This window comes from Ambystoma mexicanum, chromosome 6p (genome assembly GCF_040938575.1).
Source record: "Ambystoma mexicanum isolate Mex_15411 chromosome 6p, UKY_AmexF1_1, whole genome shotgun sequence".
Lineage (NCBI taxonomy): Eukaryota > Metazoa > Chordata > Amphibia > Caudata > Ambystomatidae > Ambystoma > Ambystoma mexicanum.
In genome coordinates this window covers 1,073,360,212-1,073,377,195 of record NC_090935.1, presented here as the reverse complement: position 1 = coordinate 1,073,377,195, position 16,984 = coordinate 1,073,360,212, and positions in this window count along the sequence as shown.

Genomic DNA, 16,984 nt, shown 5'->3' with positions numbered 1-16,984 from the left:
CATGCTCTTCGTGGTTCGGTTGAACCGTTTTAACAACCCATTGGTTTGTGGGTGGTAAGCTGTTGAGAACTTGTAAGTAACTCCACAGGTGTTCCACATGGCTTTCATGTAGTGGGACATAACATTTGACCCCCTGTCAGAGATTACTTCCTTAGGAAACCCGACCCTAGTAAAAATACCAAGGAGGGACTTAGCCACAGCCAGAGCTGTAACAGTCCTCATAGGAATTGCCTCAGGATACCTAGTAGCATGGTCTACTACAACAAGTATAAACCTGTTGCCTGAGGAGGTTGGAGGATCAAGGGGACCAACAATGTCAATCCCTACTCTCTCAAATGGGACTCCCACGACTTGGAGAGGCACTAAAGGTGCCACATTCTTGGAGCCAACCTTACCAGAGGTCTGGCAGGTGTGGCAGCTCCTGCAGTGTTTTTCCACTTCGGCCCCCATCTTCGGCCAATAGAAGTAGAGAGAGAGCCTTTCCTTAGTCTTCTTGAAACTCAAGTGACCAGCCAAAGGAATCTCGTGGGCTAACTGCAAGAACTGTGGTCTGTTCTCTTGGGGTACTACAAGTCGTTTGTAGTCTCCAGGTGCAGACTCGGTCGGTTCACTGTAGAAGAGGCCATCTTCCCAGTGCAACCTGTATTTCCCAGGCTCTTGCCCTTCAGCCTGAGCTTCTGCCTGGTGGCGAAGACCTTCCAGAGTTGGACATTCCCTCTGTCCCTTACTGAAGTCTGCCCTGCTGGGTCCACCTTCTGCCATTAAAGACTGCAGCTCAGAATGGTCAACAGGATCCAGATCTCCAATGAGTTCCTGGCCTTCCATTAGCTCTTCCTCAGAATCTAATTCTACCACACAGGGTTGTACATCCCTCTCATCCTCGGCTGGAGGTGGAGTTACGGGTGTAACTTTGGACAACCGCGGGGAAGTCCGTGTTGGCTGCACTGGAATGCTGGCTGCTGGTTTCGGGATAGAAGTCTTAGGTTGCCCTTTCGCTTCTGATTTCTTGGAGACAGCGGCCGACAATTCCAGTGGAGCAGGAGTGATTTCTTTATTCATCATCTCCTGGAGAGTACCGCGCATAGTCCTCTCTCTTGCGGGTCTGGTTAGCTCCTGTAACCGTTTACTAGGAGGTCTGGGAGTATGCGATACAACTCCGAGAGTTTTCAAATCGTTACCCAACAGTACGCGTCCTGGTACCTCACTCTGTATGCTGACAGGTATCTTGACAGTCATGTTGTTACACTGGATGAGAACTGGTAATTGGGGAAGCATCTGCACAGGCCCTCCAGCTAACTTGGTCAGGCGTTTGGGTGCCTTAGCAACATCCTCAGCCTGAAAAAACGATTTATCCACCACAGTTATGCTGGCCCCAGTGTCCCTAATGGCAGGAGTCTACTGACCATTCACCTGGACACTGTCCTTATAATACTCTTTAGTATTATCGGGGATAGAATTATAGACATCTAAATTCTGTTGTTCCCACAACCCCAGAGATACTAAGGAAACGCTGGCTGAGACTCCAATGGGTTCGTCAGCTAGCAGTAGAAAGTTTCCACTTGCCATTTGGACTTCCTCCTCTGGAGCGAAGGCTAAGGAGACAAGCTGGACCCCTGAAGGTTTACCCTTACATCTGGGATCTCCTTTCACGTGGTCAGTCGAGCCAAAAACAAAGCATTTACCGAACGCTTTTTGGAATGGTGGCTTGTTCTGACCTCCTTCCGGTTTGGCACCAGAAGACATACTATTCTGCTGTGGTTTTCCTTGTGGCTTACCCTTCTGGTTTTGTTTGGGGCCCTCTTTGTAATTTGAGTTATTAGAATTCTCTTTTGAGTCTTTTTTAGGCTGATTTCCCTCATCCTTTTTCTGAGTTGCCCCAGAATCCTTATGAGTAGCCCTGTTGGCAACCCATAAGTCAGCAGCCTTAGCTAGCCTCTGGAAATCCAATTCCTTCGAATCAGCCAAGTGCTGTCTGAGCTCAGGAGAACAGGCATCATAAATAGACTCCAACATAAAACGATTCCTCATACCCTCATAAGTGTTCACTTTGTAACCCTTAATCCATCCCTCTACGTTTTTCAACCCTCCACTCACCCAGGTAGCCCAAGGGGTACCATCATGCTTTTTGAGGGTTCTAAACCTATTAAGATACTGGGAAGGGATCTTCCCGAATCTAGCTATCAAAGCTAGTTTCACACTTTCGTAATCCGTCTTATCCGCCTCCTCCAACTCCATTACCACATCAGTCGCAACAGCAGGGAGCATAGAGAACAACCAGGGAAGTAAATCATTCCCAGTGATGTCCTGGAGCCCATGATTGTACTCAAACAGTTTCAACCAATCCAACACATCCAATCTCGGTTCATACATACCCACTAATTCCTTTGGCATCTGGGGTCTTTTGGGACTGGAGCTCCTAGAGGAACCACAGGAGAGAGAAGCATTTTCCATAGGCAACTTTTTCATCTCTAACTCGTGATTAAGTTCTATTTCCCTGAGTCTTAACTCAGCTTGCTTCTGCTCAGCCTGGGCATTCATCCGTCTGAACTCGAGCTCTTGGTTTCGTTCAGATTGAGCCAAGAACCGTTTGTATTCTAATTCGAGCTTCATTTTTTCAAGTTCAAAATAAGCAGGGTTACTTGTGGGACCTGGTATGGGCCCCGTAGGCACAGCTGGTAAGGCAGGTAGAGGAGCAGGGGAGACAGTTTCGTTAGCCTCTCCGTCCTCGTCAGCCTCTTCATCGCTATCATCAGAATTACGATTTAGATCAACACCATCACTGTTATCTACATTTGCTGGAGAAATTGGTTCCTCTGAACCAGTACCCAGACTTTGGTTCGCCAGCAATCTCTCTATTAATTCTAACTTCTTGCCTCTTACAGAAAGATTCTCTTGCCTACAGAGAGCTCGCAAACTCTCAGTATTTTCACCTGACAAGGATTCTTGACTGTAAGTTTCCATCGTAGACATGTTTTTGAAAGTTGCTTTTTAGTGCTAGCTTTGTGGTTAGTTATCCTAAAGTGTCGAAAAGCACTCTAAACTGTATACTCAATACAAATCCCACAGCTGTACACCAGTGTTAGGCGGAAAACTGTGCAGTTCCCTCTGGGACCACTGCAAAAGATTTAGGACTACAGGTGTTTGGCAGTAAACCCACTTGGTAGCAGTCTGTACCACACAGATCCACTTGGTAGCTGTGGCTGAGCAGTCAGACTTCCCTCAAGAAGAGTTAAGCAGTATGTGGAGTATACAAGATAGGGCAATTCTTCACAGTAAGACAAGCAAACACGCAACAAGGCTTCAGTGTAAAGATATTAAGGTATTTATTTATAACGAAGCATCTATCAAAAACACTATGGCACTATCACGGCTAACAAATCAAATACAATTACTCTACGAAGAAGAAACGATCAATCCCCCTAACAATATTTTGATAAGTCTAGGTTCTACCAGCATCAATTATTTGCAGAGAGAGGTGTATGCCTCAACCTAGATGGCACTCTAATATTAGTTAGGACGGGACAGAAAAATAAGCAGGTTATGAAATCAACACAGTTCAATACTTCACGGGAAATATGCAAGGAAAGAAGGCAAGAACCACAATACATCATAAAGTTCAGAGGCCAGGCCCACTCGGAGAGAGGCAAGGCGATTTGTCCCAAAAAGTCTCTAGTGGAGATGCGTTCGAGTCTTTGTAGCAAATTGTTATCGGCAGATTGAACTAGTTCAGAACAATACGTGAGAAAGCTTGGAGGCGACCCAACGGAAAGGAGAGGATTAAGACACCTCACTCAAACCGATCGAAAGGGAAGCCAGGCGGACACGGTACCTTGTTTGTGGAGAGACAGCTCCAGCGGGGGCAGTTGTTCCTTGTGGTGGCTGCACGTCGGATCTTTGCCAAGAGTAGAGATGATCTCGTCGTCAAAGAAAAGTGAAGTCCGGTGCACCACCAGGGAAGAGACCAGCCGCGGAGTGCTCCGTCACAAGGCACCACCTTTTGATCGCGGTACAGGGGTAGTGGCTATCCGGTTGCCGAGGTGCTCTGCACAGGCAATTCGACCACTGCGTCCTGAGGCGAATAAAAAGCAAAGGGGACTGGTTGTTCCCACCAGTCAGGGGAAGAGACTCTCCGGCAGGGAGATCTCCTCTGTCGTCGGGAAGCGGTGAGTCGGTTCCGCAGGGCTCCATCGGAGGTGTCGTCGTGCAGGTCGGCTCAGCGTTACCCTCGTCGGATTCTTAGGTCCTGTGGCGATTTCTGAAGATCCAGTCCCAAAAGCCCTGCTTTTATGCAGAAAACCCCCATTCATTCAGCCTAGCTGTCAATCAACACATGCTAAGTGGTGAGCGGGGAGGCTCACCACTTGGGCCAATCACACCAGAGTGTGACCGGAGTTGGCAAGGCAACTCGGTCCAGGGTGCCTAAACCCCATCCCACACCCCTGTGGTAACCCAGACAGAATGGCACCACTTTGGAGGGTCTCTGTACAGAGGACCGCCAAAAGTGGAACAAAGGGCTCAACCTTTGGTTTAGGAGTCACAGAGACGAACACAGACGCCATTTTAAAAACCGAGTTCTGGCAGAAAATACTATCCGATAAACTTATTTAAGATAAGTAGACCGGTGGTACGTTAGAGATTAACAAGAAAAAGTATCAATCTCCAACAATGGGACGAATCCCATAGGGTTATGTTCGGGGTCGAACATAACAAGTAGTTTCCACTGCCACCAGCCAAAACTCGACAAGGGGGGACGGGACAGTGCCCCCTCGAATAACAGATCCAGGAGTAATCGAATTACCCCTACTATTACATCCACAATAAGATGGTTTGTACTAGTTCTGTTAGTAAATTTAGGTCTAGTAAAGCCAATGGTGACTTTATATGCCCGGGCAGACAGTACTCAGTCCCTGGGTATGGAGTCTATGGTGGGGGTCCGCTAGGACGCCCCAGTGCTACGGCACATAGGGTGCGGTGTAACACACATAGAAAAACATATGAGACCCTATGGAGTAAAAGACCCCATAGCCCATCGAACACATTGACATTCAAAGGAATTACACACATACATGTCCAAGAGTGGGAGAAAAAGAGTCTCACTCTTGGCAGGATGGAAAAAACAAACTCCAGAAATCCAGCAAAGCTGCTGGGGGACTCACTAGGTTAGGAAATTCAGCCTAAACAGAGAATTCTCCCTAACAATCGGTACTTACTGAAATTGGACGAACATATTAACAAATTTGTTGGGGATAAACCAAGAATGATTTACACAAGAGCCAAAACTCTTAAATCACTAATTAGTCCATCGTTATTACCTGCCATAAAAAAAACTAAGCAACAAACATGGTTAAGAACGGAAGACACTGGCTTCAGGAAATGTGGAATCTGTTCCATGTGCATATTTGCAACTGATGGAACAAAAGAATTTAAGGATATTAAAAATAAGAAAATCAAGATTAAACAAACTATTAATTGTAAAATAAACGCATGTTGTATATGGTATTATCTTTGTGTGTCAAAATGTTTACATCAGAAGTACCAAAAGAGAACTTAGAACAAGGATTCATGAACACATAACGAAAATAGGGAGTCAAGATCCAGCTTTGCCTTTGGCCCTTCACTGCCAGAATACCCATCAAATGGATGACAAGTCCATAATCAGGTTTATTGGACTACAAGATGTTACCTTGTCCAAAAGGGGCGGGGACAGGACTAAGGTATTACACCAGGCAGAGGCACAAATAATTTGTTATCTAAACTCAACTAAAACACGGCTCAACTCTGACAATGAGATGGCTTTGTTTTTGTAGGTCTAGTAAACCAATTCTAATGATATTCAGAGGAATGAGATTGATATATGTGATTAACTGGGCTGTTTACTAATTCCAATGAAGGAATTTCCATATTTCTGGACCATTATAAGGAACATTTAAGATTTTCATTCATCCTCGTTAGAATTTCCATTAATATTTCAACACGAACATGCATAATTAATTTCACCATCATTTGCTTAATAGTAACTGTCTTTATAGGCTCTGTATTCCGAAAGATCAGAAGTCGGTCCAATGTGTTAAAATTAAAATTCAATCTGATGTGTGAATCTAATCAATTGATATTTATAGATTTAATACTTATTGGTTACATAATAGTTACCAAGGGCTCTGGAATTTTAGTATACAGTGTTAGTTTGCTAAAAAAAAGGATTATATTGCGTTGCTATGGCAACGGTTCTTTCAATGAAACTTTGAAATGCCGGCTTTCGCCAGTACAACAAGAATATTACCGGGAATAATATTCATGAACACTAAGGATGGCACATTTTATAAAAATACTGATAATTTGCTCAAATTTGTACTATTCACCATTTCACTTATTGTGCCAGGAATATCACGCATGAATTTCAAAATGGCAACACCATGACAACATAATTTAAACTACCAATATGCACAACAATTGGTATCCCTCATACCTAAATATATTCAATATGTCTAAAGGAAAAACCCCCAGTACATTATTCATTATGTAAGGAAGACCAGCAATCTAATAAGAATCATGGATCGGGTGCCGTTCAGGAACGAACAATGCCGTGTTACCATAGGAACGGTATAACAAAGGTTTCCAAAATGGCATGAGTTTGTGCAGGCAAGTCAGTTCAGCCAACGCGAGTGACTAGTACGGAGTGGGTAAGTGCTGTTAGAAATGATCGAATAATACAAACAACAGGATAACTTGAAGTCATTTGTAAATTGATGAAACTAGAGAGTAGACGTGGGCTTTAGAGAACAACGTATCATTGGATTTGACGGCAAGTATTTTATACGCATGTATTCAGATATGTACAAGCACAATGATTCAGAGAATGTATAAGTTAGCTAAATAGAATCACATGGAATTAGAGTGTTGATGGGGATTTGGAGAAGTATACACAACCATGGTTACTCTTAGAAAACGGTGGCAAGGTGTGTGTAGGACATGTAAGGTCTTATGGATGTATCGTTACACGGAATCAAGGCAGCAGTAAAGAGTCCACCTTTTTGTAATGGATTCTAGTTTAATATTGAATACAGTAAATAGGAATGCAAATGTTCGATACAACTAAATGCAATATGACCTTAAGGATTTGATCGGTGCAACTTCATGAATGTTTTATTCACAGGTACACATTTCTGGGATCAGTCCCAATTGTAATCATCAATGCTACACTATTATGTGAGAAGACATGCACAAGATTGGTTGAGTTACCCAAGTTAAAATTCAGGATATACCTATATGATGATTTATTGCACACATGCCAATAAGACAAAACACTGTCTGATAATAACATATTGTTTTTTTTTCACATTCATGTGTGTTTTTTGTTTCATTCTCTCTCTTCCCACATGATGAATCTGTTCTCAAATATCCTAATTGATCCTCCCCTTCATCAAGCCTTTATTGTCGGTTTTTATTGTTATTTTTTATGGAACTAATTAATACTTTGTACCTTGCGTCATTGCTATTGTGGTCAATGTGACTTATATTCTTGTTGGAATTTGTTTTTCATATATGTCATGTCTAATTCTGTGTCGTGATCATCTGTATTAATGGTTTAATTTTCTGTCTAATATCTAATATCTAATCTAATATCTACATAATGACATAAGTAAAGAAGTTTGAACTAATAGCCCTGATTTGAGAAAGGCTTTATAAGCCAAAACATGTGTAATCAACAAAGGGCACCTTTTTGAATAAAGTTAAATGGATTTCTGATTACATGGCGCAGAAGTTGTGGAGTTTTTTCATTCTTCAACCAATTACACAATGGGTTAGGCTTTAGACCGTTAAGCTCCAACCACCTGCGACAACTGTGTACATTTATCTAGTTGATCCAAGAGTAATACACATTAATATTTTTTTGGAACTCATCAATGTGATGCTGTGAATTAAGAATTCATTTGGGTGATAATTAGAGTCGCCTATCAGACCAGCTGTGATAAAAAGCCAATTCTCTTATCTATGACATCACTGCTAACAACAACCATTTACGCATTTTAACGGGGCAGTGCCTACCCACTCTCACCATTCTGAGATCTGAGATAAGGCACTATAAGTGTATCAGAAACCAAGCTCACTCATCGATTTTGGGTAGTGACAAGTCAGAAAGATTTTTATTTTGTCTAGCAATAAAAAGTACAAAACACATCATCCCATTGGAAACTGGCTGTAACAGCTTAACCCACTCTCAAGGTGTCCCACCTTTATAGGGCAAAAGTCAGGGGATCAATTCACAACCAAACATTCAAAACACTAGAGCAGGGGTCTGCAACTTCAGGCTCTCCTAATGTTTTGGAATACAACTCCCACGATCCTTTGCCATTGACTATGCTGACTGGGACTGATGGGAGTTGTAGTTCAAAACGTTTGGAGAGCCAAAGGTTGCAGACTCCTGCACTAGAGTATCACACTCCATGCCTTCCAGCAAGGAGGAAACTCCCTCTCCATACAACACATTATATACATATGTATACATGACTCCTTTGTCCATAAAAACACCCATGTGAAATTGTCAAATGACTAATTTCTTCTGTGTGCTTCCTGATGCTATAGCATCCCTCCCATTGAGACAACTCTCCATAATGGTTCAACAGCCCATTTATTTTAGCCTGACCTAACCAGTTCCGTAGGTCATGTGCTAGAAAAATACGTCGGATCACAATACTGCAATGCAACAGTTTCAAAGGTAATGTTCTGCACAATCTCAACATGAGTCCCCAAAAGAAAAAAGCATTGCCTAAAGTAAAACTAATACAATCAATTATACAGACTCTGCACAGAGAAAGCTGTGTTATATTCAAGCATTGCTAAAGTAGTTGTGTGCAATGAAAAGAGAAATCTATTAATCATACTCAATGGAAAGACAACTGCTCCAACAATGTATTCAAGACTGAGATTGCAAGAAAGATTTCTAAAATAACCACATCACACAAATGTATATAGACAACAAGTTGTTGGAGTTGAGAGAGGCTCATGTCAGGAGGTTGTCACTGAAAGTAGAGTGATGAGAAAATAAATACATGTTTCTGAGGATTTCTGTGCAGACGACAAGATAACTTATCAACCTTTAAACATTCCCTGTGACATTAGATGAACCTAGGATCCACAATCTTAGAAATAAAAGGAGGAGACAACGTATGAACTACAAATTCTAATAAACCAGAAGGGAGTAGTAAGACCACCTTTGACTAAGGATGAGAAGCAGAACTGCAGAAACAATAATCAATTCCGTATTGTGGGAAGGAGGAATATTTATTTTTAAATACGTTTCTACATAAGATCAGCAAGTCATGTCCTCTGCATATGCATATGTCTCAAAATGTGGCAAAGACAAAGCAGGGTTTGAGAGCCCACATTCAAATAGTTGACTGTACAGACCTCCCCTTGGGTCAGGGTACAGTCAATTACGATTCTGGAGCTACCAAGAGTTTCTGAGCTAATCAGTTGGAACTCTGAATTGCAGCAGAGAAGAAGTGTTGTGTTGAGCAGGTGTTGGTGGTAGGTGGCCCTCAGATGACCTTGGGCTCACTCACATATCCCATATTGAAACATTTTGCTTAAGACATTGCAAGCAAAGCATCATCAACAGATTACATGTGTTTGTACTGTCAGAATAGCTGCCTTCATATCCCTAGGAGAAGGCAGAAAGAGAATTTGAGGGACTGATTCACAAAGCGCTTTTCACAATGAGAATCATATGATTCTATAAAGCAAGGCAGGGGTGGGCACCACGTATATATTTCAAATTGTCTTAGAGTTATGATTGCTTAGAAATATTAATGTTCCTGTGTGCTGGTTCAGCCTGGAGCTGTCAGAAGAAAAATGATCCTTTGACACAAGGACCACAAAAACTAAAAGTGAAAAAAAATAAAGTGAAACCACCTCATTAGATCTGGCACTTTCAGTTGGCTCCAATTGGAGCTGTAGTAATTGAATAATTATTTACTTTTAGATTTCTTTTGCATATTTTTTCTTTCTTTGTAAAAAATGTACTATTCTCTTAATATTCTCTTAATTAGAACATAATCCAATGAAGCATGTGAAAAGTACAGGAACTGTTAAATGCACATTCCTGTGTTGATATTTTCTCAAGTGGCGAGTAATGAGACAGGATTCTGATACAAAGGTCTATTCCATGTACATATGCCAATGCATTCCGGTGCAATTAAGTACCATCTTCAGGGCTGTACATTTAACTGCATATGTCATCATAAGTTTGTCAAATGTATTCAAAGAACGTTCATTCAATGAGATATACATATGGTTTCAAAACAAGATTAGAACATCCATGTGGAAACAGAATAATAAACATACCAGTACGTGCCAATTGTGTGCAAATAGGATGTCACCAATGTTGCAGGGTTGGAAAAAAATGGAGAAATTATAAAAATTACACTCAATCTTAATATCCAGAATATGCGGTTCAAATCTATTCATATGAGCATGTGGATATATCTATGAGGATCCTACCTCTACCTATTGCTTTCTGTCTGACATGCGCCACGTGTTGTACGTATCCTCGAATGCCGACCAATCTCTGGCATTGAATTGTAAGCGGAAACTATATTTAGTAAGTCTGTTAATAAATGTGCAAGCTATCTATTGCTATTCATTGTGACCACGTACGCTGTAGAGTCTTACCTCTCAGACTTCAATCCGTTCTTCTGTGAGTGAAGCCGCGAGAACGCATGGCTTCACTATGTTTTTAAACATTGTCATGGTGACGCTGCGAGGCATTCTGCACCTGCATTACTGCAGGAGCACGTACGCCTTGCGCCCACCCTCCCATGGCAACGGGAGGGCAGGACTGTCCCCATGACAACGCCTCTGTGGGGAGGCTAGCATGTCAGTGTCTACGACTCACTGAAAAAATGTGTAAATGTTCATTCTACATAAACTGATCTATGTTAAATTGATAATGTGAATGGGTATGATACCTGATTTACATATTCTCCAACAATCTACTGAACAGGCCATATTTCTTAGTGACACTTATCGGTTCAAACAATATGGTTAAGCCATTAACTACCACGTGTGTGGGCATTGTGCGCTCTGAATGTGTATCATTATGTAGAACGAACATTTACACATTTGTTCAGTGAGTCGTAGACACTGACATGCTAACCTCCCCACAGAGGCGTTGTCATTGGGACAGTCCTGCCCTCCCGTTGCCATGGGAGGGTGGGACACGAGGTGCACGTGCTCCTGCAGTACTGCGGAAGCGCAACACCTTGCAGCGTCACCATGACAATGTTTAACGGATTGAAGTCTGAGAGGTAAGACTCTACAGCGTATGTGGTTAGAATGAATATCAATAGATAGCTCGTGCATTTATTAACAAACTATATGTAGGTGCCACTTACAATTCAATGCCAGATATTGGTCGGCATTCGAGGATATGTACAACATGTGGCGCATGCCGGACAGAAAGGAATAGGTAGAGGTAGGATCCTCATAGATATATCCACATGCTCATATGAATAGATTTGAATGGCATATTCTGGATATTAAGACTGATTGTAATTTTTATAATTTCTCCGTTTTTTTCCAACCCTGCAATGTTGATGACATCCTATTTGCACACAATTGGCACGTACTGGTATGTTTATTATTCTGTTTCCACATGGATGTTCTAATCTTGTTTTGAAACCATATGTATATCTCATTGAATGAACATTCTTTGAATACATTTTGACAAACGTATGATGACATATGCAGTAAAATGTACAGCCCTGAAGATGGTACTTAATTGCACCTAAATGCATTGGCAAATGTCATGGAATAGACCTTTGTATCAGAATCCTGTCTCATTACTCGCCACTTGAGAAAATATCAACACAGGAATGTGCATTAAACAGTTCCTGTACTTTTCACATGCTTCCTTGGTTTATGTTCTAATTAAGAGAATAGTACATTTTTTGCAAAGAAAAAAAATATGCAAAAGAAATCTAAAAGTAAATAATTATTCAATTACTGCAGCTCCAATTGGAGCTAACTGAGTGCACCAATCTAATGAGCTGGTTTCACTTAATTGTATTCGCTTTTAATCATAAGATTCTAAACTTGAACATGCAGTGAACTCCTAGCATTATATTGGAAAATGAATAATGTCTTAAATTGTTATCTACAGAAGCACAGAACTTGTTTTTATTTGAAAGTACTATTTATGTAACCACATTAAAGTTCTGGATTCTTGAAGCTGTTCTTGTATCTAATATGTATTTATAACGCAACGTTGTGTTAGTTGGCTGTAGTGAACATATTTTTTTAATTTGTGCTCCATTACATCATTCGTCCTACACATTTTTCAAGTTACAAAGTGGGTGTCATTACAAGTTTTGCAGTATCCCGCTGGGAAATTCACCCGGATACCGTCCAATGAAATTAGCGTGACCGCAACTTGGTCCGTCGATATCCCCATTTTATAGGACTCAATGGATCATTAAACGCTGCAGTAATTGCACCAAAAATGGGTGGAGAGTCAGCAGATTTACCCCCAGCTAAGAGCTGGGGGTAAATCTGCATCTCCACAAACTCGGAATTGGGCTGAGTGGTAATGGGGTAGTAATAGCATTTTACTGCTCTTCCAAACACCAGATGAGGCCAAAACTCTTCATCAGGGTATTTTGAGTTCCCTGTAACATCTAAGTTAGTCAATGTTTCCAAAATATACATGCATAAATGATTTTGAAAATTCTAATCATAATTACATTGGTTGTAATGATAGGGGTGCTAATCATAGGATACAATATAAAAAGAACACATTAATAAGAACAAAATATGTCATAATGTGTTAGTTCATACACTGCAGGTACAGAGATGACAACCTACTCTGGTACCGGCTGCAGCACTACCAACCATTAAAAAATCATCACAGTGCAACGACGCTTCATCCTAGCATGGAAGATGCTGTTTTTACCCCTTTCTTACCCTGATACATTGTACTATGTTTATAAGGAGCCATCCAGAGCCGAGCGTAGAGCCCAACATTAAGACAACTGTTGGTTTTACCTGGAAGTTGTAAAATATGCCATGAGTACATGAGTAAACTGACGGAACAGGGTTGGCAGTAACGAAATAACTATTATTTTGCAATGGAAAATATCTTAGTTTAAAACTCAAAAGCATTGTGAAAATACAGTTCTTGGAGTGTGAACAAAGAAATAGCAGCGGAGACACAATTATATGGTTACCATTTGCAACTTCGACTCCAATATTAACATATTGCATTCAAAATATGTAAAACGCCTCTGAGGGGGAATTCTTAATCAAAATCGTTATTACATAAATATTGTGTTTTCATTAAGAATGCCAATTCTATTAAGATTCAAGTACATGAGCAAATTATTTTCTCATCAGAAAAATGTAGACTGTCCCGAGCTTTCTTCATCATCTGAAAGGTGGGAAGTGTATGTGCATTTTCTGAGAATGTTCTCCCGATAAATTGACAAAGACATTGCTGGAGTAAACTAAACATAATGGGTATCACGAGATAACGTGTAGCTATTTTCCCCATTCACACAATACCAACGACAGCCGCCTGATGTCTTTGGCTCTCATGCATAAACATGGGTTGTACCTCTAGCAGCATGCTAAAACATGTGAACGCTCTCAAAATATTTAAATCAGCTCACTAAATCTTTTTGACTAAAATGTTTCATCTCCAGTTATTTTTATTTCAGTCAGTCAGACATGTTTATTCGAATTTTTTTAAAAAATCATCAAACGATCAATTAATACACAAGTAGATACAATCCATAAAAAATTCACAATTCCTAAAAACTAGTCGTTGGGGTTAAAATGAGACATACAGATAAATTGAACAATAGCAAGTTCACATTCATTACATCGTGAGATCCAAATTGAACAGGGGCACAATAAAAGTCAGTATGCGAGGTATATCCATTGTAAAGATGGTTCATAGTTTGCATTCGTCCTCCTGGAGCCTGAGCAAATTTTTCCTAAAGTACAATGCTCTTTTTAGGAATGTAAGCAATGCCCATGCTGTAAAAACGCAGTCAGCACTAAGTAAATAAATAAGTGCAGCTTTATAATGGCGCACCTTGGTTTTCCTTAGGGCGGGTAGCAAAGTTGCCCTTCGGATGCCTGCGTACCCCGGGCAAAAGATCATAAAATATTTCAATATATAGTATGAGTTCAAGAAATGAATTCGTCACATTTGTTTGAATGCATGTGCTTGTGTTGGTGCCAGACAGCCCCGTGTGAGAAGAGGCCTGATTAAGGAATTCATTCCAGAAAGGTTTCCTTTATTGTAGCTCTGAGAATCACTCATGTGGAGTTTCTGTGATGCATCCCTGGGTACATGTGTGAGTGGAAAGTGACATAAAGAGCGCGTCCCATTAGTCATGTTCGCCTGTGGAATGATGGTAGCAAGAATACGATCATTTAAGGCATGCGCAATGCAACCTATATTTGAATCAAGGCGCCTGAGGTGGCCCAGTTGCAGAGCGGCACTGTCAACCGAGCCTGGCGATTGTTTTAAATTGGAGTGACAGACATATTTTCCATGAATGAGCACGATCAAGTGATAATAGAAAAATTACCCCAACCAAACAAGAAGATTTCAGAGAGAATCCCTTGAGATAATTAAAAACATAGTGTTAATATTCAGCTTTTTATTGCACACCTACTGTGACAAATTGTCTAAAAAGGGACACAGTTAAGATTCTGTTGTAGAGTAAAAAATGAAAAAATGCAATAGATGTAAAGTCACAATCAGTACACAGGAGCATTGTTCTGGGTAACCGTTCAGACCATCGTTCTTCACCTGCCAAGCCATTACAAAAGGGGACTGCCCTTTTTGGGGGTGGGACCAAGCCTGATTTTCATATGGTCTTTCTCGTTTTGTAATGGCTAGTCAGGCAAAGAACGATGGTCTGGAGGGTTGTCCAGAGCAATGCCAGAGGTTAAGAAGACTCATTCTAAACCTTCCAGCCACCACCTCTTGTGTTTTTATTGTTGACCATCATGCCAGCACAAATCGCATGCCATTGTAATAAAACATGTCTATGATGGCTGCACAAATATACCCCAGCCATACATGAATGAAATCTCATCATGTCACTTTAAGAAAACAAGTCCATGCTGGCTTCACCAATTTAGGCCAATATCTCAATGTAAGAACACTGATCAGGTTGGCTTTAGACATTGTGCCAGAAATGTCCATGTCCTTACTCGCTGTCCTCATAATGCCAGCGAATATGTCATGACATCTCATAAAATCATTTACATGTTGCTCACCCACCGTCTGCAGCCCTGCACTTGCTAGTATGATTTCACACAATAAGTGATCAACTCCACCTTTCATTACGATTTACATATATTAATTTAAACACATTTTAATTCACACAAATTATTCACATATATTCGTTCATTCACATGAATTCCTGCTCACATTTACATGTCCCCATCCACCTAACTCGCACACATTAATTATGACACCCATTCACCAGTCCCGTACCCCACTCCATTCACATGCATTAATTCTCACCCACCACTCACATTAACCAGCTTCCTTCTTTCTGTATTCTACATGCATCAGCAGATATAAACACTGTACGTGCAGACAATCAACACAATCACAAAAAACACACACACACACACACACACACACACACACACACACACACACACACACTTTCTTAAATAACTGGTTAATATCATGGTCACTTCAAACTTCCTCACGACACATGTAGGTCTTTTATATGGCCTGCTACACGCACCTTGAAGGTAGGAACAATGAAGAAGGGGAACGTGTCAATCAAATTCTTACCCTGAATCCTGGTTTCTAAAATAAGAATGGATCGGCAACATCTCAAACCCCCAGGCATTCCTGAGTACAGGGAGGCACAGGAGCATCCCCAAATCTTGTATTAGGGTGCAGTATTACAGCCAAAATGGCCAATGCATGGCTGGGGAAGCAAAACATATCCAGCCTTTCATGGGTCATTGGACATGTGCAGCTGGGATATTCCATGCATAGGGTAGCAATATTTGCCTAATAGCACATCAGGCGCAAGAGCACTTTCACAGCTGTGTCCTGCAGCTTAAGAAGCACTCAGTTATTCACTGGGTGAGCTTTGGCTCAACCATAGTGGATGGCGTTTCAGTGCCCCCTCACCCATTATGGATAGGTTAAACCTGATTGCTCTTCTGTCCCTCGGCTAGACATTAGTCCTATGTGGATGTACTAATTGTTTACTTAAAAAGTGGTGTGAGTGCAGTGACGTGGAGGTGGGTCATTTCATTAATATTAAGAAGGCATATTCTGCAAAAGAAGCCTGAAAAAGACAGTAGAATTTCATATTTTAATTTACACTCACAATGGAGATTCGACTATAACTGATATCCCTTAAGGGACAAAAGAGACAGCAGTCACAATGGCAAGAGATGCTTCATTGCAAATGTCACTTTGGTAATGCAGATAGGAGACTTGAGGGACTGCTACGTATATACTCAAAGCTGGGTGCTGCTAAACACAAATTAACCACAGTTCTCAAAGTGCTTCTTCCATTTTAAAAACACACGCCACCTGTTCTTGGCTGTTGGAATCCATGTTTGTGTCTGCATGTGACCACCTTCCAGGCAAAGATTATCTAAATACTTTTAATTTTCAAATGCCTATCCCATGTCTCCTCAGATAAAGACACCATGCCTTACTTGCTCTTCCTGTTTGCTTTGTGAGAAACTGAAGTGAATAAGCCTGTGGGAGGGAGGTTGGCCTACATTTGGGGATGACGAAGAGAAGGATTAGCAGTGATGAACATTGCAGATATGTAATCAGGGCATTACCTTCATGTTCCTCTACCTCATCCATGATATGATATGATATGATATGATATGATATGATATGATATGATATGGCATTTATAACACGCCTATACACAAGTGTTTCAAGGCGTGACGAGGCCAGGGAGGTGAAACAGAGGGAAGA